Source organism: Cyprinus carpio, chromosome A14 (assembly GCF_018340385.1).
Source record: "Cyprinus carpio isolate SPL01 chromosome A14, ASM1834038v1, whole genome shotgun sequence".
Lineage (NCBI taxonomy): Eukaryota > Metazoa > Chordata > Actinopteri > Cypriniformes > Cyprinidae > Cyprinus > Cyprinus carpio.
In genome coordinates, this window is record NC_056585.1 from 18,351,778 (window position 1) to 18,369,077 (window position 17,300).

The following is a 17,300-nucleotide window of genomic DNA, read 5'->3' on the forward strand; positions in this document are numbered from 1 at the left end:
GTCTGACTATAATTTCTCCAGTTCAGTATAAAGTACACTGCCCAGGGAATTCCATTGTTAAAATTGACCCAGTGCACTGAAAACATCACAGAATGCACTATAAAATGTAAGTATTGGCTACTCACTACATTTTTTTTACTGCGAATGTTGGGATGTCTTCTACAGCCTCTGTTATTTTATTATTGCTTAATAATAATAATAATAATAATAATAATAATAATAATAATAATAATAATAATAATAATAATGCATATTTCATGATGGCCCTGCACTTTTTATCAACTACAATAAATGTGTTTTTTTTTTTTTTTTATATACTATTAAAATATTTAATAACGTTTTCAGATTTTTTTTTATATTATTCAATTTCATTTCATTTTTTATTTTATTTTTAATTTTGATATTTATTTATTTATTTTTTTAAACTTTTTTTTTAAATGCTTCTACATAGCTTTAATTTTTATTTTGGTTTTAATTTAGTTAGTAATTTTAGTACTTCAGCAAATTGTTAAAGCAACATTAAAAAAAATTGGTTTGTGCTTAAAAATATATCCAATTAGTTAATCAAATGTGTTAGTTAATGTGTTAACTAAAATTAACTAATAGTGAGCAATTAATTTGTTACGCTATTTATAATTTTTTTGTCATAATTTTAGCTCAGGTCCAATGAATAATGTTAACAGATACAACTTTTAATTTTTAATAATGTATTAGTAAATAATAACATTAACAAAGATTAATAAACCCTTTGTATTTATGTTATGTCATGGTAACTAATGTATTATCAAGTGGAACCTAATTTTGTAAAGCGTTTCCAAGATTTTTAAGTTTAACTTTTTCATCTAATCAAATTCTATTTTATTTCAAATACCGTAAACAATAACATTGACAACACCAGCTGTATACCGTGTTTTAATCTGCTGGTAGCTGAGTCATATTTAGTGGAGTCCCCAAACTTTTATGCAGATTATAGTAAATAAGACGCAGCCAAAGTTTAGTTGGTTTTCTGATGAGAAATCCTCACCTCCTGTACACAGAGCTACTTTTATATTACTACAAATACCCAATTATGCATCAGTGGTTGAGAAAACAGCATTAGACTGGCATTGGAGAGGCTTTTAGAGATGGTTTATCAGATTGCAGCACTCTTCTCTTACCATATTGTGTGATATTGTTACAGACTGTGACTCAAACTGGTACCATAACTTGCAATCAATAACATTAGTGCATTAGAGCGGACTGCTGCAGTGCATTCCATTTAATTTGTCTTAATGGCTCCATGCATTTAGCAAATTTCTATGTTTGACCATCTCTGCATGTTTTTTTCCCCCCTGGAAAGCACAGTAGCTACCATTTAAATACACTGCGGTCTTAGCAGCTTTTGTATTTATCTTAATGGGTGTGAATGTTTTGAAATGGCCAGTCCACCAAGTATTGTGTAAGCTAATGTGTGCTAATTATAATCATCAACAATTATGAATGTACTTACCTTATGTTTGCTTTGTATTCAGGTTAAGGGGCATTGCACTTTTTTTGGTCATGTGCACAGATTTGTTAACACAGGTTTGTTGGAGTTCATATTTACTTTTTTCTGGCAGGAAAAGGAAGTAAATATAATTGCTTTTGGTAGTGTGGCTTTATCACTCACCAGTGCATAATTGTATGTTTGCGGTAAAAAAAAATATAGACATTTTAGATGTGTATATCACATCAGAGTGAATGGGTGCTGTCAGAATGACAAACAACTGATAAAAACATTGCAATCCATAAGTAATCAACACAACTCCAGTTAATCAGTTAACTAGGAGCTAAACTCTCACTGGTATAATTGGCTAACAGTTTTGCAGTTTTTCATAGATGGATGCTTCTGTGATTTATGTTAAAAACATATGAATACTCAGTACATATCAAACGATCTATAATAACAGACAAAGCAATAGTGACCACATAATAAAAAGTTACTTTTAGTTTCAGTCTTTCTGAAAATCCTGCGGCGAATTGTGCCTTGTTTCTAAATGAATTCGCAATAAAATTAAGTGAACAAAGGAGCAAGTTCTTACTGACGTGGTCTGGAACTTCATTAAAATAAAATTCATCCACTCTTTCCTAATGTTGGGATCAGAAGGAAGACAATGCAAAGACTGTTTTTCCACAGTCCTGTTGTCTTCGGAGCATCTTTATCATTTGGTTTCTGTTTGGACCTGCGTTCGCCTCTCTCGTTATTTACCTACTACATGTGTCGGTGGGTGGGGCTAAACAGGCAGTGATGTAGAAGCAGGCGTTGATCATCTTCAGGTGGAGGCGGTGTTCCACAACCTGTTGTTTTGGCAGATTGGCTTCAATATAAGCTATTTTTAGACTAATGCGAAAGTTCTGACACTTACAGCATGTTTTTATAATACAATGACCTCTTATATGTGAAAAGATCAAGGGAATTTTGATTTCTCAGTTCATGACCCCTTTATAAGCTGCCTTCTTGGTAGATAGTAAAACCTTGTTATTAACATCAAGCAAGAAATAAACATCCCTATATAGTTGACATTTAAAGATCAAGTTTTAACATCATATCAAAAATTGGTTATGAAAGATTTGTGCTCGATTTTACTTCTGGATTGGTAAAAACTTTCTTTGGCAACTGTCAAGTGCCCAATCTCTTTCCCACTCCAGTCAATCATGATTTCTCTGAATAGGTTTGTGATTGAAATGTGGAATTCATTATAAGGAGGTATACAGAACATGCAGCTGCTTTAGAAATGGATTTAAAAGACTCTTTTCAAAGCTGTGGGGTGCGTTTCCCCAAAGAAAGGTTGTTAGGACTCAAGATGGAATGATGGACTGCATTATGATTGGAAAAAATAGCTTAATTGATGAAATATATGATGGGTCCAGAAAGAAAATGCTTTAGAGACCTGGGATAGACAGTCGCTTTCAGTCAGAACTTAGTTTGGTAATATCTGTGCCACACTTTTCTCGGGTCAATACAGGAGGTAGGATATTGTTTATCAAAGCCAGACATTCTATGTCCACAGGCCTAACATTGCTTTATGATTTATCAAGCTGAAAAGGTCAGTCTGCCTCACTGTAATTAATTCTGTCTGATTTTATTTGGAGTCTGCATTGGAGAATGTTCTTCATTAGTGGTGTATGTCATTACATTGTTTAGTTTCTCGGCTGGAATGGGAAGGGAGAGGTGGCATTCATTAAAAGGGAATGGTTTCAGATTATTTCCTATCAAGATGTTGTTTATTCTTTGATTTGGAGGACAGATAAACCTCTACAGGCAAGAAGTTTTTCTTTCTTCTTTAATTAGCATGTGCAAAACCTTTTGTTCAGAGGCAGCTTGCCTGCCAGAGTCTTAAACCTGGCAGTTTCCTCCGCATCAGTTGTGACAGCATGTGAAGGCAAGCATCGTTTTGAGAATGAATGCATGATTTTATTTAGTTGTACTGTTTTAATTCAGCTGTGACTCTTTACAGCATTTGATCTTCATTACAAAAATTACCATTTATAACTATTACAAGAAACTGAGGGCAGATATTTTCGTTTTGCCTGCAGCATCTGTTTTTTGTCTTTGTTATTGGTGGGTTATTAATGCAGTCCATTTGCTTGCCATCTCTCTGGGGCGCTGTGATGCTTAAAACACTGTTCAAATTGTTCTTCCATATTTTAGATAAAATTTCCTCACTGTTCTGCAGTACTAAAGACACAAAAGGGGAATAAATTATAGCTGCAGGTGAAATTTCATTTGACTCATTGAAATGTTTGGCAGTATATCATTGAAGATGTCTGTAAAAGAACTGAATTTTAGCTGTTGTTCTTATTAGCTAATAATAATAATAGTAATAATAATAAATAAAGTTAATAATGCTAAAACATTATTATTATTATTATTATTATAAATAATATTAATTATAATATTAAGCATATTAGCATTATTCACTTTTCAATTTTATTATTATTATTGCTTTTATTTTAATGATAATAATGTGTTAGCAATATAAGCATTTCATTTATTATTATTACTTTTATTATTAGCTATTAATAATAATCATTATCATCAAAATCATAATAATCATAATAATGTTATTATGTAAGTATGATTTTTTTTTTTACATTTTAAAAGTTTTTTTTAAATTATTTTATATATTAAATTCATACAGCTGAAATAGATCCGATTTAAGATGATTTTGTTATGTCTGTTAACAGTTGTTGTCAGCTGCTCATTTATCATCTGTCTCTCATAATTTTCTGCTTTTTGATTACGTCTGTTGCTTCATTTTGAGAGCACTGATGACTGTTAAATGTTATGTTCCTATGGAAACGATGCGCTCACAAAGGTCCAAACGTATTCCTCAGGCTAATCTAACTGTCTGAGAAATTATAAGATTGTTATCTTTCCAGATAGCGTTCTTGTTAAAACTATAGTATCTAACAGGGCACGATGATTTGACCTTCTCCCTTATCTAACCTAAAGTTTTCAATTCTAAACAGCCTGCAAGCCATTCAACAGACCAGATCCAAAATGATTCAGCTGTGTGATTGTGTCAAAGCATGACCTTTTTTGCCGGATTGGCTTTGACCTTTTTAAACATCCACGAACGATCGAGGACAGTTTAAAACCAGGCACCTCAATGACACGTGCTAAAGCCCTCCTCTTCCCCACTAGTTTCGCACCCAATATCTGATCTAACACTGTTGAGGTCACAGTGCTAATGGCGTGAAGGACATGCTTGTGATTTCCACAGCCTGTGGTGCTCCGGAGAGGCCGGAGATTTGAAACAATCTGCTGCCTCCTGTCTGTTGAGACACCGGCATAAGTAAGGGGGCAGGAAGTATATGCTAATCATGCCTTATCCTTTTTATTTTTAGAGCTGATCTCCTCTGAGTGCTCTCTTTCTCCCTTTCCTGATCTGTTTCGATGAGGAATACGATGAGTCATAGAAATGCGAATTAATGTTAACCTGGCTCATAACTACACTATAGGCATATACGAGCGAGCTATACGAGATGTGTTTTGCCTCCAGCGGACAAACTCTAATTTGTTATGTCCTCTATGAAAGACTCTATTTTTAGGGCAGTAGGCAAAGTGTCTCTAATGTAGTGTAGCATGCCTTTGTCCTTACATGATTCAGTTAAACTGTATTAAGTTACTTGCGCTTACCAGGTCTTACTGCTGAGATGCTACAGGCAAAAAGTGTCTGTGCCCATTTGATCTTCTTTAATGTTCGCTCACATTGTGTATTTCTTTTTAAAGCCTATTTAATATATAGCAGTGACATTAAACATGCCATTTTTATGAAGACGATCCCTGCTTACGCTTCACATCTGTGACAGAGGTGTCAGATTTAAGAATGCCACATAGTTGTATAATCCACTCACTGTAATCTTGTTAAAACTGGCACAGTATTTGAGCTGAAGGCAAATTTGTTCACTATGACAGTTCCTCCTGAAATGATTGTCTTGCATACAATTAACAATAGTTAATACCACTAGTCCAGATTGGATGAAATTCTTTTTTCTGACTTAAACACAGTCATAATTGTCGGCTGCCAAATTATTTGTTTTTTTGAACAATCTTGAATAGGCCTAGTCTTCATAAGGATTGGAACAGTTATCAGTTTTATCTATTTAACCAATGCTTGATGGTGTTAATTAGATTCAGAACCGGTTGGTAAGTGCACTTAATGAATATTTATGAGGAGGGAATTTATTAACTAAGCCTTGGCAAACATCATATACACGATTCACTCTACATGACTGACCATCCACAACATTGCTCTCATTCCAACTGTCAGATAAAATTGACGGCGTCTGCATATTAAACCTGGATAGAGACTGTCTCCCCAAGATAATCAAGTCCCAATCACAATTCCAGTAAGTTCAATATCCATTACATTTCCTCGTCTGTTATTATCACCTTGCCTCTTCAAGCAGATCTGATCATCATCTGATATTGTGTGTAACAGTTTTCCCAGTCAATTGAAGTTTCATTTGCTGTTTCATAGCCTTCCAGCTTGACATCCTCAATCCTTGATCTGAATTTAAATGCAAATGACTCTCATAAATGACACGTTTCCCCATTGGAATTGGTTTTATCGGAGGATTGATACCGGGGCATCTGATGCTTAAGCTGTAATGGATGGCAAAAGTATTGGTGGAAAAGCACTACATTCAATAATCCTTCAATGTTTGTTCACAGCAGGTATTTTTCAATGTTATAATGGCTGGCTTGTTCCCATACTGCATTCCCTCTGCTCCCATCACATCAGTTTTTGATTGAGCCTCAACATCAAAAGTTATCTTCAGGCCGTCAGCAGCATACCCAGTGTCTTTCTTACATTAATACTCTATATAGAGACTTAACAGAGCTAGTTCCATGTAACTCTCAAATGCAGACCAGATTTAGATTTAAATAAGTCAGTGAAGCTTTTTTTTAGTGTGTGTGTTCATGCATTGTTGCAATTTGACTCATTTGAGTATTTGTAACCGGTCAGGTGTGTGCCAGAGGACAGTTGAGTTTTCATTCAAAGAGGAAGTGAGTTTACAGACTTGGAACATCCTCCAAAGACCAGTTCACAGGAGACTCTGAACCATATTAATGGAATTTCCTTAGATGGACTCTGAGGACCGGCTTCAAAAATGTTTTTTGTGGAATCTGCTTTAGGGCTATATGTGGTTTTAAAGGAAGGAAGTTTTGCTGACCTGTGTTGTGGTCTAATAGGGCAACATTCATTGAGGAAGGTTCAGTGAAACGTGTTCGGATGAATAAATAAAGGCTTGTTACCAAATAATAAGAAGTCATTAACCACAAATGCCTCTTTTACCTTCATTTATTCTGCTTTGATGCATCCGGCAATATTGTTACAGATCAGCTCAATTAAATGTATCATTTTGTGATTCAATTAGCATGCATGGATGGCCTTTATTGTCTTTGAGTATGCTGATTAGTATAGAGTTAAATGTGACTGATGAACAGGTGCATTCTAATAATCAACCCAACACAAAGGCTTTGAAATTACCAATATGCCCCTAGCTAAGCATAATGAATTAAACATAATCCATAGCTTCCAGACACAGTTTATCATTTTACCCTACTATTGTCTGACTCAGTCCGAAAATCCATTTTATACAATCCAAAATGTGACTGAACTGGCTGAAATGAGCTCCTGCTCCATTAACAAAGGGGTGTTTATGACTGCTGTTGATGTTCCTCTAGTTTTTTTTTATTATATATATATATATATATATATATATATATATATATAATTTTTTTTTTTTGTATTACATGTACACTACTTGTCAAAAGTTTATAATAATTAAGAAATGTCTCATTCTCATATCAAGGCTTTTTTTTTTTTTTTTTGCATTTTGCATTTTTTTTATAAACAATGCAGTAAAAACTGTAATGTTATGATGTATTATTATTTATAATGTATACAGTTTAAAAGCACTGTTTTGTACTTAGATATATTTAAAATGTAATTTATTCCTGTGATGGCAAGGCTGAATTTTCAGCAGTGATTTCTCCAGTTTTCATTGGGTCAAAAGTCAAGCATTGCTTGCTTGATTTCCCCAAACTTTTGAATGATAGTACATCATGGTTTCATCTGTTTTCAGCATTCAAAATAATGAATATTTCTTGACCTCCAAATCAGCATATAAGGGATCATGTGACACTAAAAGCTGAAGTAATGACTGCTAAAAATAAGCTTTGCCACCACAGAAATAAATTGCATTTTAAAATATATTAAAATAGAATTGTACTGTATTTTTTATCAAATAAATGCAGCCTTAGTGAGTATAAAAGACTAAATCATAATTATTTCAAACTTTTGACTGGTAGTGTAAATGTCACATTCGCTTTACATTAAGGCACTACACTTCACATCAGAGTCATTAAAGTCTGGACTTTAAGCCATCCTTATACTGCTGATACAGTTTATTCTGTTAATCAATCTGAAATGGACTGTAGTCTCACACCAGAATGATTTATGTCAAAAGAACCACATCTGGATCACTGAAGTGGCTCTATAATTGCAACATCAGTGATCACAGATATCAAGGCAAGCGGTATCGATCGAACGCTGTCAAGCAAACGCTCCAGTCCTCAAACCAGGGTCAGTTCGATATCTGACTAATAAGAGCTTGGGCTCTGGAATATGTGAAGGGTGATAGCATGAAAAGAGGTGAGTGAAGCCCATTTGTCTTTTTTTTTACCCCATTAGACGCATGATTCCAAACAACACTGACCCGTGTTTTACTTGCTCATACCCAACCGTAGACACACATAATTGTTCCTGTTAAGTTTTGATATGGTTGACATTTTTCTAAAGGGGGTCGCTGGTGGTTTTGCTTGCCCTTTATCAAGACCCTGTGGTGATGCACAGGGACCAGAGAGGAGGATGTAGTTCTCCCCATTCTATTCTTTGCTCGGCAAGTAATGAGTCCTCAGGCCATGTTAGCTAATTAAACCTGACATCACACCACAGTTTGCTCTCTCTGACTGCTTCCTGCTGGCCTCCATGAACTCACTGGTCACTTTTCACATAGAATCAGCTAATTGTACATCTACTGTAAGAAAAAATGGCATAGCCTGTAACTGAGTATACAGCATTTTATCGAACTCTAAAGGGTGCTTGTTAAGTCACTTTGAAATACAAATATGTGTACTTTAGGTGGTAATATGTACACTGTAAAAGCAAAAAACAAAAACAAATATAAAAAAAGAAAGGTTTAAAAAGAAAATCACAGTAATCAGGAAAATACTAATTCAGTCTACTTCAAACTGTCATGTTTAATTCAATGTGTTACTTGCCATTTCACTGTAATTATTCTATAATATAATCATTTTCTAGCAATTTCTAAATGATTTTTTTTTTTTTTTTTATCCTATAGGCTACCAGTTTTTCTGGTTTACCCTTTAGATATTAATGATATTAATGTGTGCCTTTAAAGAGCAGTTCACTGAAAAAATGAAAATTCTATCATTACTCACGATCTTTTCATTCCAGACATGTATGAATTTTTTTTAGAACACTTTAGTGAAAGTCATTGGAGTCCTTTTTTTGGACCCCTTTGACTTTTATTGTGGAAATTAGAATGTTCATTAATATGTCATCTTTTATTCTATAGAAGACAGTAAAGACCCTGATATACTCACACCAATGTTCTTTTTTGTTAATCGCTTAGGGGTAGAAGTTGTTTGAAATACTTTTGCAGTTATATATGGTTAGCGGACATCCCAACGTCACCCAGGCTGCTGAGAAAGATGAATATGTAAATATATGCTGTGTGCTTTCCTCTCAGTAACTAAATAAACACACAAAATGACAGCGATGAGAAAGCATCTGATCATAGCGATGTGGATATATTTACATCAACTCTGCAATTTGGCACTCCAGTCAAGTCACCTCACGTTTATTTATATAGTGCTTTATAGAACAGATTGCTTCAAAGCAAGCAGCTTTCATTTCATCAAAGAGGGCAGGATCAATGGTAGTTTGGAGGTGTTTACCAGCTGGAGCGAGTTTTTCTAGAAAGTTCACTTGGGCAGCTGTTTTGAACTCCCGGAATGAACTCCAGACAAACTTAGTTTTGACGTGATTTTGTTCAAAATGATGTCATATCAGTTCATCCTTCATGCCATATCATTTCAATCCTGATTTTGCTTAGTATATCGTAAGCTTTTTTTCTGTGAATATGTGAGACGTCTGCTGATTAGATTAGATTAGATTAGATTCAACTTTATTGTCATTGCACATGTGGGCACAAGGCAACGAAATACAGTAGACAGGGGAAGAGATAACAGCAAAAAAACATTAGGAAAGAGAGGAGGAAAAAACCAACACCCAGACTGTGCTCCTTTGGGAGCACCGTTTGAGGACAGGAAAAACACCTCAGCACAAAAGCACATAATCAATACACCATATAAAACATGACTGTGCAACTGGGGACGGAAGTTGGGGATCGAGGTGATCCAGCCCAGGCAATCAGCATCCGGTCCTGCAGCCATTACAGCGCTGGTCACAGACCCGCTCGCCAGACTGGTGGAACAAAGCGGCGAAGGCGAGGGATGGGGGTTGGGGGGGGTGAATGCATATCTGTATATGTGTAAGAGTTAGTGTATGTGTAGGCCTGGAGAGTTGCGATTCTCTCTAGATGCCTCAGTCCGCAGATTATAGAGCGTCACAGCAAGTTGCCATGGAGACAGCCTTGGCCAGGTCCTAGACAGAGTCAACAATCATCAGGTGTCTGTGGGAGGGGGGAGGAATGCGAGAGCGTCTCGCTGCCGTGCTCACCCGGGAGATAACTAGAAGAATAACAGTAAACAGTGAACAGTAAGTCTATCAGGACTATAAACCTGTGTGTTTATGATGATGATAATAAATTAAAATAATATGATAAGAAATTATAGTTTGCAATATGCTGATGCACTTCTGAGTAGCACCAGCCAATCAGGTGGGAAGTGCAGATTTCAGCCAGCTCTTGCAATTTTTGTGTACTAGATGCTTCCAGATGGTCAGTAAACCTCTGTGGGTGAGCCGTCTGAGACTAGGATGAAGTCTGACTTCAGAGTCTTAGTCTTGCTCACAGAATAGGAGCAGATTTCTGTGTTTGGATTTTCCTTTCTCCACAGTCTCCACAGATGTAGATTTGTGGGAGCGCGTGCTCTGACTTTAGTCCATGCAATTTCTCCGCAGCAGGAGGTGTGCTCCTTGTGTGGTGCCAGGCAAGGCTGAAGCTCCGTGACTCCTTTGGGGGAGATATGTTTTGTGAAGAGTCATGCTGAGCTCTTGTGTGATATTCTCTTATTGACGAATCGTGCTTTGTTGTCATCAAAGCATGTTGTCATCGCTTGCTCCTTTATGAAGCTTAAGGGTGTGAATCCGGTTTCATTATATTGAGAGAGATCTGTGTGTGTTCTAAGGCTGCTTTCCCTCTTTTCTTAGGGAGGTCTTCATGTGTCAGATCTACTTGAATTGCTTTACTTGTTTCAGGTGAAGCGTGACTGGGAGAATTTGAGTTTTATCTGGGAATGCTTTGACAGCCAAGCAGGAAAGAGGAGGACAGACTTAAGAAGGATTGCAGTCAGCAACCAACATGTCAGCTGTTCAAATGCAGACAGAACCAGAATATGCTTTTACGTATACACTCGTTGGTAACACTTTACAATAAGGTTATAGGTCAGCAGTAAAGCATTAATTAATTTCAGATTTTCAGTAGTCCTGCTATGTAATAATAATAATTAAAAAAAAATTGTTATGAGGGTTCAATGTACTGTGTTCATGTGTTCAATTCTTTATTTGCAGAAAATTTTACATTTAAACATTTACCCTATATGTGCATTGTATCAAAATTATTAATTCAAATGCTAGTGCATCGAAGTTATGTAAACTTAATATAAAGTGGTTCGCTTTTGGTTAATAATAACTATACTAATAAATTCAAGTTATATGAATTGACATTGTATTATGGGTGAGGGTTAGTGTTATGGAGTAGCAATTATTATTATTATTTTTATAATTTAACATAGATCAGCAAATGCTGTAGAAATTTTCCAGTGTCATGGATAATCATAACAACAAATTTTGACATTACATTATATTATTGATGCAACATCAGAAATGAATTAAGTAAACTTCAGTCCATAGCATTTCATATTTTCAGTTACCATAGAAGATAATTTGTTTTGCACCATATATATTTTTTAACTGTAAAACTTAAATATTATACTTGTTAACATTTGCTAGATTATCCACAGTTTTCTCACAAAATCTTAACTTCGCATGATGATGTATTGCTGGTAAAGCATACAACCCTGGTAAACTGGTCTTTACCTGACAAAAAAGTATATTTACAAATCAAATACTATAATTTTTTTTAGACAGAGGAATAAATGTAGGTACTTCAGCCAAATTATGAACTTCGCAGTTTAGCCTGTTGCCTTCCATTTAAAAATCCCTCACTGTAACAGTGGAATTTGCCCTTCAAAAGAGCTAGAGAAAAGTCGAAAGTATTTTCCGTGGTAATTGTTATTGTGCATTGAATGCTGTCAGTTGTATTGAACCTGGAACATTCCTTTAATACAGCACTCAGAGACATGGTTATTGGAAACTATTGATCTAACAAAGCATCCTCATCTGTGTTCTCTGACAAATGAGTTTATTAAGATGCTCCATGCTTGCCAGCATTTCAGAGTCCATTAAACAGCATATACTTGTAATGGCATATCATATTCATCTCTTTTACTGTCAAATTAAGACAAAAACTGTGCCTTTTGACGTGAGTCCTTGATAAATAATACAAATGTTAATTGCAGTGGCCTCATATCTTAAAAGATTGTGTTTTACTTACGGTAATCTGGTTTGTTCATACACCAGTGAAGGTAGTGGTCGTTTGTTAAAGCAGCAAATCATTACATTACAGAAATAGAATTTCATTTAAATTTCTGTAGGATAGAATTCACGTGAGCATGCATTGTGTATTTTTAATAGCGCTGAAGGAGGAACATCTAGACTAGGTTTCAGAGTCAGACTGACCCATTTAATAAAATAGTTCTTTAAATAAGTTTTTATTTTTCCATTTTAATAAAAAATGACAGTATTTAAAGGTCTTCAAGGTGTTGAAGGTGTTTTCTCTTTTGGTGAAAAAGCAGGTCAGCAAATTTGTATTTTAACAGAAGGCTTGAAAAAGCAATTCACATATGATCTTTTTAAAAGTTTATAAAGCTTTAAACTATAGCTGTAATATTGGCTGTGACTTCCATAATGTAGTTTGCCATTGCAATACTAATCAAGACTGAAAGCACAAAGCAAAAGGAAAAATATAATTTATTTATCAAATCAAATCAAATCAAAGTTTATTTATAGAGCACCTTTTTAAAACAGCAGGTGTTCACCAAAGTGCTGTACATACAATATAAAGTAAACAGTAGAACTAAAAAGCATAAAAAGAATAAAATATAAATAATAAAAACACAATAAAATATGCAATAAATACAATAATGATTTATAACACACACTTAAAAGAACTCCTAACAGGTAACTCTCATACTGTGTTATATGCTGTACTATACAAATATGTTTTTAAATGAAATTTAAAAACAGCAAGTGAAGGTGCCTGCCTAATGTACAAAGGTAAATTATTCCAGAGTTTCGGGGCCGCTACTGCAAAGGCACGGTCACCTCTGCTCTTTAATCTTGCATTGGGGGAGACTAAAAGCAGTTGCCCAGCAGACCTAAGTGCTCTGGATGGAGCATATGGCTGTAATAGATCTGAGAGGTATTTAGGAGCAGTGTTATTTAATGATTTTAAAAACTAAAAGTAAAATCTTGAAATCAATTCTAAAACGAACTGGCAACCAGTGAAGGGAAACTTATATAGGTGTAATGTGGTCTCGTTTGCGTGTCCCTGTTAATAAACGTGCAGCCGCGTTTTGTACCCTCTGCAAACGTGTTAGAGATGCCTCACCAATGCCTACATAGAGACTATACAATAGTCCAGGGCGGGATGATATAAAAGCATGGATGACCCTCTCAAAATCAGTAAAAGATACAAATGACTTGACTTTAGATAATTGCCTTAACTGATAAAAACACGATTTAACTACCAAATTAATCTGTTTATCTAGTTTAAAGTCACCGTCCGTTAAAACACCTAGGTTTTTTACAACGGGCTTCACATATGACTTTAAGTCGCCAAGATCTACATCAGGGGTATTGATGGTACCACCAGGTCGAAACAAAATGATTTCAGTTTTATCTTCATTGAACTTTAAATTCAATGAAATTGGAGGCCATCCAGGCTTTAATATCCTCAAGACATCTCAACAAAGGTGCTATAGAGTTTGCATTGTTTCGTTTTAAAGGCAGATAGAGTTGCGAGTCATCTGCATAACAGTGAAATGAGATGCCATGTTTCCTAAATATGGACCCTAAAGGTAATATATATAAGGAAAATAAAATGGGTCAAAGAATGGAACCCTGAGGGACTCCACATACAAGAGATGCAGTAGAAGACACAAATTCCCCAAGACGTATCGAGAAAGTTCTTTCACCCAGATAAGATCTAAATAGTGTCAAAAGCAGCAGTAAGATCTAACAGCATAAGAACAGCATAGTTACCTGTGTCAGTGGCCAATAATAAATCATTATAAACTTTTAACAGGGCCATTTCTGTGCTGTGGAGTGATTTAAAACCAGATTGATACATTTCTTGCAAACCATGCAAGTCTAGAAAGGACAGTAATTGTTTACAGGGACATTGTTTCGAGGAGTCATCACTCAAGAGTAGGCTACTAGGCAAAATAAATAAATTAATACCCTGTAATATTTGCTTTCAGAGAGGTAAAGCTCATCATGTCAGAAGAAATGGGGGAAACAGTGTCATAGTTATCAACTTCACCAAACCTGAAGAAATCAGACAAAGTGAGAAGGCTTCATTCATTTTAGTTGAAAAATAAACTACAATGACAGGAAATATATTTTCTTCAGTAAGTTGCCAAAAATACTTGGGGCTGCTCATGTGCATGTGTGCTGTGGACCTTAAGGTTTTGGAGCAGGTGTTGCTTTTTGATCAAGGAATGAGGTTAGAGAGTAAGGCACTCCTGTCCCTCTGCATGTGGGTGATAAGTGCATACTGCTGGAAATTAGATAAGGCCATAAATTGGATGCATATGAAGAGAGAAGGAGATTGATCAATGGAAGTGTGCGTGTGCATTATTATGCTTCTGAAAGATGTGCTCTTGAAGAATAATTCTGTTTAATTATATTTAATTTAAGTGTAAATGTATTTATTTATTTTAAAAATGAGGAACAAGATTTTTTTTTTTTTTTTTTTTTTGTGGTAATCAACATTATGCCACAAATGCTGTCGACTAAGCTTAACTTATATTGAATCCATTTAAGCTACTCCTTTCTCTTCTAGTGGAAATTTTATTCAGCACTTCTTTTTGGTATTTCGAGGCAAAAATAGAAAATTTTAAAAGGAACTAAATTGTTTTAATTACATCTCATCATTTTAAATACAAGGGAGTATTTGAATTAGAGAATGCGTCTCGTGCTCTTCTCTTTCCAGAGGAAGTGCTCTCTGCAACACCAAAGCAATTTGTCCCCGCTCTGCCTCCGTTTCTCATCCCCAAAACAAATTAATGTAGGGAGGAAATGTTGGTGGGGTTTTAATAGAGTGGGCAGAAGTTTCTGCATTGATCCTGACAACACCACGACATGCTTTTAAAATTACTCTAGCAGCGTGTAGCATGGAAATGTTGCAAATATGTTTTCCCCTTTTCTTTCTTTTGCTTACAGAAATACTTTGTATCCACTCTCTTTTTGCTGTTGCCTGAAGTTAAAAGATGTTTGCGGCTACGTTATTAAATGTAACCAAAATGACAGGCAGTTGACAGATTCCTGCCTGAGCGAGAGAGAGATCCTTTGAAAGTGTGTCTGGTGGTGACTGGAGGAAGACCCCTTTACTCATTTCCTGTGATGTACTGTAAATGATTTACAGGCTTTATTGGTCTTTGATTTGAGATAAAGGCTTTCATCAAATATGGATGTCATTCCTTAGCAATCATAAATTGGATTTATGATTAAGAATGGCAAAGTTATCACCATCTGTCCTCAGAAAGTGACATTAAGACTGAAATCCATTTACTGCAGATTGGGAAACGATGATTGCTATTAATTAATTACTCTGTAATATGTAAGGGTGGAAAGTAAGATGAGACATTCCAGCTGCCAAAGCTGTTCTGTAATTGCCTTTGTGGCTCTTATTCTCCAGCTCCAGAGAAGAGATTTTAGAAAGAGAAAGTATATTTATACATAGTGTATAAATATTTCATCTATTTTTTTAGGTGAAAGAACTGAATACTTTGATTCTGTAATTGCCCTCGCTTGGCATTATTCACATTTTGATGCACTTAGCATGCCAGTTATAAGTTTCTGTTCTTTGAATATCTGATGATCGCTCTTTAAAGGACAAGCTGCCCTTGTGATTATTCAGGCTTCCCACTTCCCCTTACCGTATCCTCACGCCATGGTGTCTTTTTCTCCGTAGGCAGTGCACTCAGTGCCCTCTTGCTGTGAAAACAGCTATTTTGAAAGGATGCCTGTATGATGTGCTCTTGTATTCCTCCTTGCTCTGCAGACTAAAAGTCTGTCTCCTTATAAAGCAGAATGATGCACAGACCACCTCACATGGGCGGCACTCATACTTGACCTGCACACCCTCGACTCAATCAGAAAATTCATGAGCCTTGTCCACTCAATCAAAAACTATTAGGGCAACACTCCAGCGGCTAATGGCCTGTCATAATTGTGACTGGCTACACTAAGTCACTCATCTATTGAAAAAAAAAAAATCATATCTAAAGTGAATTTACAGAGTGAAATCGCTGTCTGGAGCAGTTGCAGTTTACAAAAATAGAAAAGAAATGGCCAGCTGGGCTTGTGCTTAATATGATACATCTGCTAATCGACAGTGGCTTTTGTCAAAGCACATTTGAAACCTTTGAATTGTTATTTAAAATCCCCAGTGTAGAGAAGCACTGACCCTATGTGGCCTAAGTGGAAGAGTTAGCTTGACCTTGAAAGCCCTCAGTTAAACGGCCAATGGAAATGTTGGTCTGAACGTCCGATTTCAGCACATAAGGGTGGCTGCAGCAGTGTGTGTTTGACTGAATGAGATGGAACTACAGATGAGTCTGTGAGTGGGAGACGGGCTAATGTGCCGGACGGATGGTTTCAGCACGATTGAGCTTAAGTTTCTCACATGCCTGCAATGACTGCCCTTTTCCCTTTGCAGGGAGGTAAATGTTTCTTTTTATATGTATTGGTTTACATTACATGTTTTATATATTAATATATTTATATATATTCAATCTATTCCTGTCATAGGAAAGCTGCATTTTCAGCAGCCAATACTCAAGTCTTCAGTGTGTGATCCTTCAGAAATCATTCTAATGTGATGATTTAGTACTCAATAAGCATTTCTTATTGTTATCAATGTTGAAAATAGTTGTGCTGCTTAATATTTTTTTGGAAAATTATAATTTTTTTTCATGATAATTTTACATTATATATTATAAATTACATTATATATTGTAATTATATTTTTAAATATGTAATATATTTTTAATATTTAATATTTCTTAATGCCCTTTATATTTCTTTTAAATTATATATTTTTTAATATATGGCAAATAGCAGATATAAGGCTATATATATATATAATATATGAACATAACATCATAAAAAGAGCAAAAAGTTGACAGTAAATAAATGTGCAAAATGGGAGCGTAC

At 35.3% G+C, this 17,300-nt stretch overlaps 1 protein-coding gene across 3 annotated transcripts in view; it reads left to right on the forward strand.

Annotated features, from left to right (window-relative positions):
* drp2 (dystrophin related protein 2) overlaps positions 1 to 17,300 on the forward strand; it is a 122,315-nt gene that overhangs the window by 5,544 nt on the left and 99,471 nt on the right. The window lies entirely within an intron of this gene.